Genomic DNA, 13,896 nt, shown 5'->3' on the forward strand with positions numbered 1-13,896 from the left:
TTTAGGGTTCCCAAAAACACAGTGTTAGCGGGATCAGCCCAGATACCTGCTAGCACCTGCGTTTTGCCCCTCCGCCCGGCCCACCCAAGTGCAGTATCGATCGATCACTGTCACTTACAAAACACTAAACGCATAACTGCAGTGTTCGCAGAGTCAGGCCTGATCCCTGCGATTGCTAACATTTTTTTGGTAGCATTTTGGTGAACTGGCAAGCACCATCCCCAGGCAGCGTCAGGTTAGCGCCAGTAGCGCTAACACCCACGCACGCACCGTACAGCTCCCTTAGTGGTATAGTATCTGATCGGATCAATATCTGATCCGATCAGATCTATACTAGCGTCCCCAGCAGTTTAGGGTTCCCAAAAACGCAGTGTTAGCGGGATCAGCCCAGATACCTGCTATCACCTGCGTTTTGCCCCTCCGCCCGGCCCAGCCCAGCCCACCCAAGTGCAGTATCGATCGATCACTGACACTTACAAAACACTAAATGCATAACTGCAGCGTTCGCAGAGTCAGGCCTGATCCCTGCGATCGCTAACAGTTTTTTTGGTAGTATTTTGGTGAACTGGCAAGCACCAGCCCCAAGCAGCGTCAGATTAGCGCCAGTACCGCTAACACCCACGCACGCACCGTACACCTCCCTTAGTGGTAAAGTATCTGAACGGATCAATATCTGATCCGATCAGATCTATACTAGCGTCCCCAGCAGTTTAGGGTTCCCAAAAACACAGTGTTAGCGGGATCAGCCCAGATACCTGCTAGCACCTGCATTTTGCCCCTCCGCCCGGCCCAGCCCACCCAAGTGCAGTATCGATCGATCACTGTCACTTACAAAACACTAAACGCATAACTGCAGTGTTCGCAGAGTCAGGCCTGATCCCTGCGATCGCTAACAGTTTTTTTGGTAGCTTTTTATTGAACTGGCAAGCGCCAGCGGCCTAGTACACCCCGGTCGTAGTCAAACCAGCACTGCAGTAACACTTGGTGACGTGGCGAGTCCCATAAGTGCAGTTCAAGCTGGTGAGGTGGCAAGCACAAGTAGTGTCCCGCTGCCACCAAAAAGACAAACACAGGCCCGTCGTGCCCATAGTGCCCTTCCTGCTGCATTCGCCAATCCTAATTGGGAACCCACCACTTCTGCAGCACCCGTACTCCCCCCATTCACATCCCCAACCAAATGCAGTCGGCTCCATGAGAGGCATTTTCTTTATGTCCTCCCGAGTACCCCTACCCAACGAACCCCCAAAAAAGATGTCGTGTCTGCAGCAAGCGCGGATATAGGCGTGACACCTGCTATTATTGTCCCTCCTGTCCTGACAATCCTGGTCTTTGAATTGGTGAATGTTTTGAACGCTACCATTCATTAGTTGAGTATTAGCGTAGGGTACAGCATTGCACAGACTAGGCACACTTTCACAGGGTCTCCCAAGATGCCATCGCATTTTGAGAGACCCGAACCTGGAACCGGTTACCGTTATAAAAGTTAGTTACAAAAAAGTGTAAAAAAAAAAAAATATATATATAAAATAAAAAAAAATAGTTGTTGTTTTATTGTTCTCTCTCTCTCTCTATTCTCTCTCTCTTGTTCTGCTCTTTTTTACTGTATTCTATTCTGCAATGTTTTATTGTTATTATGTTTTATCATGTTTGCTTTTCAGGTATGCAATTTTTTATACTTTACCGTTTACTGTGCTTTATTGTTAACCATTTTTTTGTCTTCAGGTACGCCATTCACGACTTTGAATGGTTATACCAGAATGATGCCTGCAGGTTTAGGTATCATCTTGGTATCATTCTTTTCAGCCAGCGGTCGGCTTTCATGTAAAAGCAATCCTAGTGGCTAATTAGCCTCTAGACTGCTTTTACAAGCCGTGGGAGGGAATGCCCCCCCCACCGTCTTCCGTGTTTTTCTCTGGCTCTCCTGTCTCAACAGGGAACCTGAGAATGCAGCCGGTAATTCAGCCAGCTGACCATAGAGCTGATCAGAGACCAGAGTGGCTCCAAACATCTCTATGGCCTAAGAAACTGGAAGCTACGAGCATTTTATGACTTAGATTTCACCAGATGTAAATAGCGCCATTGGGAAATTGGGGAAGCATTTTATCACACCGATCTTGGTGTCATCAGATGCTTTGAGGGCAGAGGAGAGATCTAGGGTCTAATAGACCCCAATTTTTTCAAAAAAGAGTACCTGTCACTACCTATTGCTATCATAGGGGATATTTACATTCCCCGAGATAACAATAAAAATGATTAAAAAAAAAAAAAATGAAAGGAACAGTTTAAAAATAAGATAAAAAAGCAAAAAAATAATAAAGAAAAAAAAAAAAAAAAAAAAAAGCACCCCTGTCGCCCCCTGCTCTCGCGTTAAGGTGAACGCAAGCGGCGGTCTGTCGTCAAACGTAAACAGCAATTGCACCATGCATGTGAGGTATCGCCATGAAGGTCAGATCGAGTGCAGTAATTTTTGCAGTAGACCTCCTCTGTAAATCTAAAGTGGTAACCTGTAAAGGCTTTTAAAGGCTTTTAAAAATGTATTTATTTTGTTGCCACTGCACGTTTGTGCGCAATTTTAAAGCATGTCATGTTTGGTATCCATGTATTCGGCCTAAGATCATCTTTTTTATTTCATCAAACATTTGGGCAATATAGTGTGTTTTAGTGCATTAAAATTTAAAAAAGTGTGTTTTTTCCCCAAAAAATGCATTTGAAAAATCGCTGCGCAAATACTGTGTGAAAAAAAAAATGAAACACCCACCATTTTAATCTGTAGGGCATTTGCTTTAAAAAAATATATAATGTTTGGGGGTTCAAAGTAATTTTTTTGCAAAAAAAAAATAACTTTTTCATGTAAACAAAAAGTGTCAGAAAGGGCTTTGTCTTCAAGTGGTTAGAAGAGTTGGTGATGTGTGACATAAGCTTCTAAATGTTGTGCATAAAATGCCAGGACAGTTCAAAACCCCCCCAAATGACCCCATTTTGGAAAGTAGACACTCCAAGCTATTTGCTGAGAGGCATGTCAAGTCCATGGAATATTTTATATTGCGACACAAGTTGCGGGAAAGAGACAAATTTTTTTTTTTTTTTTTTTTTTTGCACAAAGTTGTCACTAAATGATATATTGCTCAAACATGCCATGGGAATATGTGAAATTACACCCCAAAATACATTCTGCTGCTTCTCCTGAGTACGGGGATACCACATGTGTGAGACTTTTTGGGAGCCTAGCCCTGTACGGGACCCCGAAAACCAAGCACCGCCTTCAGGCTTTCTAAGGGCGTGAATTTTTGATTTCACTCTTCACTGCCTATCACAGTTTCGGAGGCCATGGAAAGCCCAGGTGGCACAAACCCCCCCCAAATGACCCCATTTTGGAAAGTAGACACCCCAAGCTATTTGCTGAGAGGTATAGTGAGTATTTTGCAGACCTCACTTTTTGTCACAAAGTTTTGAAATTTGAAAAAAGAAAAAAAAAAAAGTTTTTTCTTGTCTTTCTTCATTTTCAAAAACAAATGAGAGCTGCAAAATACTCACCATGCCTCTCAGCAAATAGCTTGGGGTGTCTACTGTCCAAAATGGGGTCATTTGGGGGGGGTTGTGCCACCTGGGCATTCCATGGCCTCAAAAATTTTCACCCTTAGAAATCCTGAAGGTGGTGCTTGGTTTTCGGGGCCCCGTACGCGGCTAGGCTCCCAAAAAGTCCCACACATGTGGTATCCCCATACTCAGGAGAAGCAGCTAAATGTATTTTGGGGTGCAATTCCACATATGCCCATGGCCTGTGTGAGCAATATATCATTTAGTGACAACTTTGTGCAAAAAAAAAAAAAAAAAAAAAAAAAAAGTGTCACTTTCCCGCAACTTGTGTCAAAATATAAAATATTCCATGGACTCAATATGCCTCTCAGCAAATAGCTTGGGGTGTCTACTTTCCAAAATGGGGTCATTTGGGGGGGTTTTGTGCCACCTGGGCATTCCATGGCCTCCGAAACTGTGATAGGCAGTGAAGAGTGAAATCAAAAATTTACACCCTTAGAAATCCTGAAGGCAGTGCTTGGTTTTCGGGGCCCCGTACGCGGCTAAGCTCCCAAAAAGTCCCACACATGTGGTATCCCCATACTCAGGAGAAGCAGCTGAATGTATTTTGGGGTGCAATTCCACATAGGCCCATGGCCTGTGTGAGCAATATATCATTTAGTGACAACTTTTTGTAAATATTTTTTTTTTTTTTTGTCATTATTCAATCACTTGGGACAAAAAAAATAAATATTCAATGGGTTCAACATGCCTCTCAGCAATTTCCTTGGGGTGTCTACTTTCCAAAATGGGGTCATTTGGGGGGTTTTGTACTGCCTTGCCATTTTAGCACCTCAAGAAATGACATAGGCAGTCATAAACTAAAAGCTGTGTAAATTACAGAAAATGTACCCTAGTTTGTAGACGCTATAACTTTTGCGCAAACCAATAAATATATGCTTATTGACATTTTTTTTACCAAAGACATGTGGCCGAATACATTTTGGCCTAAATGTATGACTAAAATTTAGTTTATTGGATTTTTTTTATAACAAAAAGTAGAAAATATCATTTTTTTTCAAAATTTTCGGTCTTTTTCCGTTTATAGCGCAAAAAATAAAAACTGCAGAGGTGATCAAATACCATCAAAAGAAAGCTCTATTTGTGGGAAGAAAAGGACGCAAATTTCGTTTGGGTACAGCATTGCATGACCGCGCAATTAGCAGTTAAAGCGACGCAGTGCCAAATTGGAAAAAGACCTCTGGTCCTTAGGCAGCATAATGGTCCGGGGCTCAAGTGGTTAAATGGTTAAAAAAATATATAAGTGCTACTTGATAAATAAAGTGTCCGAAACCAATTCATACAAATGAATATATCTCAGTCCAAGCCATTCATAAGAGTATATAAATCAAAGTGCACAATAGTGTCCAAACAAATAGCAGGCAATCCTCATGCTGGTTTTTTTGAAAAAGTGCTAAATATTCCTCATGCTCTTCTTATGAGATGTGCACATTAAGGCATGCTGCAGTGCTCTCCAGTGACCCCCAATGGATAATGCGCTCACCTTAGAGCGTGTGACACAGTAGCTAAACAGTGTCAAAACACGCATTAGAGCCACTCCAAGGCTCACACAGGGTATGCTGGTGATGATCTGTATTTCGCTCAAATGGTGACATATATGAAAGAAAGGAGACTCATAGCATAATACCGCCAGGAATTTATTTGAAAAGCCCTAAAAACAATCCCTCCAGGAGGGTACTCACAATGCTTGGGTGCGTCAGTGCACCATCCTATCCAAAACATGAAATACAGATGAATCCTGTGGCATGCGGTGCGGTGTTCAATCCTCTGCCTGTCTGTGTGTAGAAAGCTCCGTCCTGCCCCTCCCCAGGGTTCTCTCCCTATCATCTTGATTGTTATTATCTTTATTCTTATTAATTGCCCATTGGTCAAGAGATACGTTCCTTCTCCATTAGTGGGTGGCCTCATTGGACAGTCCCAGGCAGTCAGCTGATTCCTCTTTGACCTATCAGGAGTTGATTTGTCACATGACTCCATTGCTGGCGTTTGATTGGCCATATGATTGGCATAGTTTTTATATAAATTTGTACAGTGTAGGAGAGGAGTTTGATGCCCCTGTTGAAGTCCATGTGGATGAAATGCGTCGGGTGAGCCTTACTCTTTCCTACACTTGATTTTATTGTTTTACACGTGATCACGTTTTTATATCGTTTGTTGATTATTGGTTATATCCAATAAAATACGTCATTTGATCTGCACTATTGGCGTCCTATCTGTCTTTTTGGGAACCATCCATGCTCTGGAGACTTGTTTGTGGCGGAGAATTCCCTCTCGGGCTTCTGAACGGACAGTCATGACGTGGACCATAGAGGATAGATCCCCCTTGAGATCCGGGATTTCCAGGACCAACCATCGTCCAACCATCGTCCATTAAGGATCTCAGAGTCTGTTTGATTCGGTGTCACCGGCATCCGAATCCACTCCTGCTGGTAAGCGTATTCCATCTATTCACTTCCCATGATCGTACAACTCATGATATACAAGAGAAGATTTCTACATCAGTCCAACATTCATATTTAGCCTATGTTTGGGACTCTCTTGTATCAGATTCACAGCCATACATTGGGACTTTACTATATCCCGTCTAATATTCAATTATTTGGTATTATGCTTCATGTGTTTCAGCTATGCATATATTGGTAATGGTCACCATGTCTGATGTGCATTTTACCATTGGTTATCATTTTTAGCGCTGCATTTCACTTTTACTTCTGTTTACAATATTGGTCATATTTTATGTAGCTGCTTTTCACATTGGGTTAGTGCAGTGTTATTTATATTTACCCCTATAGTATACACTGGAGCACCTGTGGGGCCCCCTAATAAAAAGGGTGTTAATGTGTCCCACACTAGTGCTCCAGAGTCCAGATGTGAAAACAGCTGCTGAGTGTCCTCTCCTTACACAGAATCTAGTTTGCATTTCATTCTAGTAACAAACCCATCTACACAACCAAATTAGTTTCATACAAGTAGGGCGTCAAAAATGTGGCCAAATGCATATGGCCAAAACAATGGTGTTTTATAGTCCGAAATAAAAATGTTTGATACGAACGAATAATGTGCCCATGAACATGAAAGTTGTCATTTTTTAATGTACACTTTTAAGAAAAGCACATGGAGCAGCACGAACGTAATATACAGAAAAAGTTTAGGAACACAGGACAACTACTTACTTTTTTGCAGCACTCTCCAGATCTTTCTGTACTGCTCGTGTTCTAATAATTTCAGGTCCGACCACCGCTTCCTGAGCTGATCTTTCGATCGTCGTACCCCGAAATTCCGGTGCAGACTCCTGACCACTTTCGCCATGATCTTGGCCTTTCTGACATTGGGGTTGGGGTAAGGTCCATACTTCCCATCATAGTTGGCCCTCTTCAGGATGTCGACCATCTCCAACATCTCCCGAAATGACATATTTGAGGCCTTAAATCATCTCCTTCTGGATCCAGACATTTCAGGCTCCGGGCTTTCCTCCCCCTCCTCCTCGTTGCTGTAATTAGCACGCACCTGCTGTGTATCCGCCATGTGATCTCCCCCACTGCGCAGAACGAAAAGGGGCGGGGAATAGACTAGAAAGAACGTCAGGGGCGGGCGGAGTTAGACGCATGCGCAGTGTGTATAAAGCGTAACACGCGTGCGTATTACGTACGATCTGTGAGCGGCGAAAGGAGCATCGGAGGCGCCGATCGTGATAACAAAGGTAAGATCTAAACTTGGGCCTATACTGCTTCGAAATTGAAGCCTATATTGTAACAAGATTAGGAGAGTTTGCCCTGACCTTAGGGTTTGTCTCGTGCTGTGTCTTGCAGAGAAAATGGATGGCTTCAATGACCACAACTTCCTCCCCCTGTTCATAGACAAATACAGAGAGCTGCCCTGTCTGTGGCAGGTGAGACATCCCCATTATAATCATAAACAAAAGAGGCAGGCAGCGCTGGAGAAACTGCTGGAGTTGGTGAAGCCAGTGGTCCCCACGGCAACCATCCCCTATTTAAAAACCAAAATTGGTGGCCTGAGGAGCACTTATCTTAGGGAGCGCAAGAAAGTCACGGATTCCCAGAGATCCGGAGCTGCAGCAGATGACGTTTATGTCCTCAGGCTCTGGTACTATGAGAGACTGCGATTTCTGTCAGACCAGATTGAAGTCAGGGAATCCCTCTCCACTCTTCCTTACACTCTTCCTTCCACCCCAGCTGAGGCTTCCGATGTCCAAACTGGGCCTTCCAGCCAGGAAGAAATGGAGGAGCCCAGCTTGAGTCAGGTATAGCATTGTTCTACATATTCCTGGTCAATAAATAAATGATGTTTACTAGATGTTATTATTGATCACTAATTGATGATTGAAAAAAGTGTTTTACATATCAATAGACAGTAGTGGGCACCCAAAATTGGGACAAGAATGAAAAATGCTGGGCTCAGAATGATAGTCTGTTATATTTGTTAACATTCAATTTGCAACAGTCAGGAGGTGAAAATTGTGTGTGATTGATGAAAAAAAAAACTAAAACTATGTCCCTTTTTCATACACAGGAAGACCTCAGCCAGGAGGAGGTTGTGGAATGTGGCAGCCAGGAGGAGGCGGGGCTAAGTTGCAGCCAGGAGGAGGCGGGGCTAAGTGTCAGCCAAGAGAAGCCTGGGACAAGTCGCAGCCTGACTGAATCGCAGGTTCCTCCCCTCCGCCTTCCATACAAAAGGGCGAGGAAGGCGACTCACATGCAGGATTCTGCGCTCAGGCTGATTCAGGAGGCTTCTACGTCCCTCCGAGCCTTACCCACTCCTGAAGAGGCCTTTGCCTGCATGACTGCCACAAAACTGCAGGGCATGCAGGGGGGTCAACGCAAGCTATGTGAGGACCTTCTTTATAAAGTCCGAAGTAAGGGGGTGAGTGGGGAACTAACACCCAAGACCAACGTGATTGAGTTGGACCATCCTCCTTCTCCTCCTCCTCCTCCTGCTGCCACAACTCCACCACCAGAGCCACAGCGTGGAAGGAGGCGTGAAAGGAAGACAAGAGAGTGATGACCCTGGGTTCAGTCTGGTCTGACAAAAGATGCAGTCTCTCGTATGACCACAGCTTGGGGACACAGATGTCATCCGCTGCTTTCCGGATCTCTGGGACTTCTGGACCAGACTGCACTCCCTTAGATAAGGACTCCTCAGGCCACCAATTTTGCTTCAAAATAGTTGATGTGTGCCCTGGGGGTCCAAGGCTTCACCCATTTCAGCTGTTTCTCCAGTGTTGCCTCCCTCTTTGTTTAGTTGTGAGCCCTTAATAAAAGTTTTTTTAAGGAAAATTATACTTACCTATGTGTGCTTTCATTCAAAAAGGACAGTTTGTTGGTGAGGATTCAGGTACATTTCTAAAGTACAATGTGAAATTAACAAGAGACAACAACACCAAACAATCTCCTACAGATTAAATAATATAAGATATCAATGGTGTTGTGGTAACTTGACACACAAAACACACACAAAAATATTCTGGAGTCCAAATAACAATCCAATAAAACAAAGATCAGCCTTGAAAAAAATACAAACCAAAAATAAGTAATCTGCCTTAAAACCAAAACAAAAAAAATCCAACACCAAAATAATGTTGTCAGATGTGACAAATCAAAATATATTAAGGGAATCCCACTAAATAATAAAGAAAGAAGTTTGTGAGAAGTCTGTGTAAATATGAGCAGCAAAACTACTTAATTCTTCTCACATTATAAAGAAGAGAGTGCGCTGTATTAAACCATTTTTTACATTGCAACGTGACAAAAGTGCTGTATCCATTGCGAACGCTAAGTTTACCAGACCAAGCTGTTCCGTGTCGGAATTTCTTCTGAGCATGCGTGGCACTTTGTGCGTCGGAACAGGCCACACGCGGTCGGAATTGACGCGATCGGATTTTGTTGTCGGAAAATTTTATAGCCTGCTCTCAAACTTTGTGTGTCGGAAAATCCGATGAAAAATGTCCGATGGAGCCCACACACGATCGGAATTTCCAACAACACGCTCCGATCGGACATTTTCCATCGGAAAATCCGACCGTGTGTATGGGGCATTAGAAGACATAACCTTGTGGGAGAAGTGGTGCATCAATATGTGAAACACTTACCCTTGAATGCTTCGGAAGGATCGACCCTGGCAGTGTTGCGGAAAGAAACCCAGGACCTGGAGCTTCTGGACGAGAAGGGATCATCTGAGTGCTGGCAATCAGAAAGAAGAGGTTAGAGAGAGGGAAAAGAGAAAAGATAAGGAAAAGTGCAAGTAGGCCAAACAAAGGCCTGTAACGAATAGAGGGGGAGAGAGTCCCTCCTTCGTCAGTAGGAAACAAATTTGAACAGCCCTCCAAGAGGGCTGTCTTCCCAACACCGAATACAGAAACACCATATTAGGGAGATGGGAGGGTGCACACGACTGCTGCCTGAGCCGCAGCCGACTTTGGACATCAAAACACTTGAAACACAACATAAAAAAACATATATAGATTATAACAGTATCCAACTTCTTAAATGAACAACTGTAGGTGAAACCAGACCTTCAGGACATTTTACACCTGTTTCTATGAAATCTGCCACAAAGGGATCGGGAAGGGAGGGAGTTTGGAGTAAATTGGGCAGTGGGTCCAGGAAAGAGGAGATATCAAAGTACCTGGGACGTAGGGAGGGGTGAAATATTTCTAAACTATAAGCTGCCAATAGGAGAGCCCATGATGGGTCGTGACCCCAAAAGAGATGACCGTGACCATCTATTCATAAGTTGCATGGGTCAAACAGTGCCTTTAAGGCTTACACCAAAGGGAACTGCATATGTCCTCTTGTTTGGAGCGATCCCTCCAGCTTCAGTAGGGTCATTTGATGAGGAGGTGCTCTAATATCTGCAGAGTATAGAATGAAGAAAATTCCATAGTCGGCTATTAAACAGATCCACACTCCTGTCGAAGGGGTAAAAGGATTAATATATAGTATACAGGCGAAACTCCAGGGCTGAAAATATGAACCCCGTAGAAGTCGCCTGGCAGGGCTGTGCCCTGGGGTAAAAGGAAAATGAGAAGAAAAAAGTCAATCTTCAGGTGGGCATGTGATCCTTTACTCTCTTGTTCTTGGTTGACTTCCACGATGGGGAGATTGGGCTGGCAGGTGAAGGCCGCTTGGAGGATCCTGCCTGCAAATTAGAAGTGTCCATTGTAGACTCCAGAGCAATAAGTTTCAGGGAGAGAAGAACTTGTTCTCCTTCTGGAAGGTGGAGAAGGAGTGAGATCTGCCGTTAAAGGTAAATATAAGAGTGAAGGGGAAGGCCCACCAGTATTTGATTTCCTTCTGAGAAAGTACTTGTAATAATGGTTTGAGTGCTCTACGCCTTTGAATGGTCATTGGGGATATGTCCGCAAAAATCTGAATTTCTTGACCTTGGAATGAAATGCGGGACTTTTGTCGAGATACTTTCATAATCTCTTCTTTCACACTGTAGTAATGTGGTTTTACCACTATATCCCTGGGGTTCCCATCTTTCCTAGGAGGTCCCAGTGACCTGTGTGCCCTGTCCAGTTCCAATTTGTGTGGCGGTATGGAAGGGATAAGAGATTGTATGAGGTCTTGGATGGCTTTAGGGGCATCTGTGATGGATTCAGGGATACCTCTGACCCTAAAATTGTCCCTCCTGGAGCGATTTTCAAGGTCATCAATACGGTTCAGGGTCACATCCAGTTATTCTTGTATCACGTGTATGTGGTCTGTATTTTGGTTAGCCCTGGAAACCGTGATATCAAGTTTATGCTCTATTGCCTCCATTCTAGAGCCCAAATTTTGGAAGTCGGCTCGGATATCAGTAGTGAGCTTGCTGGTTGTAATAGCAAGTCCACGCTCCAGTAGCTCAGAGAATTTAATGAACAAATCCCCTGCGTTTTGGGGACTATCCTGAATCTGGATACATGAGGGGGTATTGTCTGCCACATGCCCTGGAGTAGCATTCAGAGGAGACAACATGTAATTGTCTATTGTACGCTCAATCAGCGATTCAGTGGATGCAGGTGGGGGGGTCATAATAATGGAGCTGCTAGGATTAGCTTGGGGAGTGAAGGCTAAAGTAGCTGGAGCTATAACTTGCCTGTACTCCGTTTGACCCCCAGCATGTGTGTCTCGTGTCTGAGACGCGGCCACCATCTTGGAATCGGCCTGTGTCCCTTCGGCCGAGAATTGTGACCCCAGATCGCGGCGGACCGAACTGCCTGACATCCAGGTGCGCTTGCGGGGCTCCCCGTGCGATACCCGCTGTTTATGGGCGTCCCTCAGGTCTGGTTCCGGAGCTAGTGCATCTGGCTTGCTCGTGCAGAGCGGAGCTCCCGGCTTACGTGGCCATGTTGGAAGTCCCGCGCATGCGCACCAATTTTATGGTCCACTTTATAGAGGCCCCCGGCTAGGAATGATGCACTACTGGACCTGGGAATCTCAAACCATGCAGAGCTTATTACCAATATTCATTAAAAAAGAACATCTGGGTAGCAGTGACCATAACATGATTTAATTTAATGTTAGCTGTAAGCTCTCCAAGAATTAGACTGTGAGGGAATATTGGCATAGATGAACACAGATCAGAAATAGGAATTCTTCAAAAAGACTGTATGTGAACTCACGGCAAAGTATATTCCTGTAGCAATAAGTTTAAAAGGCTAAAAATAAAAGCTATGTGGCTCTGTCAGAGAGGTACCCAGAGCAGACGCTGTGCTGGTGTGCATCAGTGTGTGCTGGGGCGTGTGCCGTTGCAGGTGCGGGCGCATGCATGTGCGCATGGGCGTGCGCCTGTGTGCATCGGCGAGCGCGCGCACGGCGCTTGGCGCCAATCTGCCTATTTAGGCTGTCAGCACATTTGGCTCGGTGCTGTCCGATCTGCAGCTCCCTGTATCCCTGCACCTGCTTACCTGTCTGAGCGTCTGATCTCCTGATTACCCGGCTTGCCCTTTGTATTATCCCTTTGTCTTCTGCCTGCATCTGACCCCGGCCTGTCTTGACTATGAACCTGCCTGCTCCTCTGTACCACACTGCCCACCTGTTGCCGACCCTGCCTGTGACCCGACCTGCCTATTCCGCTCCTGCTCTGCACCTGCTGCCTGTGTTTCAGTTGTCTGGTGATCTCCAAGCCACCTTCACTGGGATCCTCCTGCTGCTGACCCGCCAGGCCCCCATACCACTCTGCGCTCCCGTGCCTCCTGTCAATACTACCAGGGGCCAGGAACCAGATACGTAAGGGAGGCCTTCCCCTGCTATATCGGGCTCATCGGTCAGGTACGTGCAAGTCTGACAGTATCGGACAGCCCGACCAGGGAACCTCCCCCATGGAGGAACTGTGTAGACACCTGGCGGGTCTCACACAAGCCGTGAAGAGCCTTCAGGAAGGCTATAAAAGGTTGGAAGAACGAGTCCAAGTCCTGTCTGCTCCTACCAACCCTCAAGGTGCTTCTTCTTCCGGATTGTCACCTGCACCCTCAGTAGTAATGCTACCTCCTGAGCCCAGGGTACCTATACCCGAAAGATTTTCTGGGGACTGAAGTAAATACGGGGCTTTTCGAAATGCTTGCAAACTTTACTTCGCCCTGCAGCCAAGCACCTTTTCTCTGGAGGCAACCAAAGTGGGCTTTGTGATCTCTCTCTTATCCGGTGAACCACAGACCTGGGCTCACTGCCTCCTGGAGCAAAAATCAGGATTCCTTGATAACCTCGATGTCTTTTTTGCTACTATGTCCCAGTTGTATGAGGACCCCCAAGTAACAGCGACTGCTGAGGCCGCTTTACACGCTCTTTAACAGGGGCGTAGAGCAGCAGAGGACTATGTGGTGGAATTTAGGCAGTGGAGCTCCGACACAGACTGGAATGATGCTGCCCTGCGTTACCAATTCCACATGGGGTTATCTGATCCATTGAAAGATGAGCTGGCACGGATCGGAATTCCCCAAACCTTGGATGAGCTCATCAATCTGTCTGTCCAAATCGACCAATGCCTCAGGGAGCGTCGCTCCGAGAGATCCACCAGTCAATTTTGCCCTACCTGGATGCTCCCCAAGTTTCCGAGTTCTCCCAACTCTCTCGGACAGTCTTTTCCTGCACCAGCCACTCCGGTCCTTGATACCCCCGAACCGATGCAGCTTGGTCTTCTCTGTCCTTCCCTCACTCTGGAAGAACGTCAGCGCCGACGAGTCAACAACCCCTGCATGTATTGCGGGGAGTCTGGACACTACGTGAGGTCTTGCCCTAACAAGACACGTAAGTCTCTTCCAATTTCTTCAGTGTGTGCATCTGCCTTGCCTAATCCTGC

Source organism: Aquarana catesbeiana, linkage group LG03, assembly GCF_042186555.1.
Source record: "Aquarana catesbeiana isolate 2022-GZ linkage group LG03, ASM4218655v1, whole genome shotgun sequence".
NCBI lineage: Eukaryota > Metazoa > Chordata > Amphibia > Anura > Ranidae > Aquarana > Aquarana catesbeiana.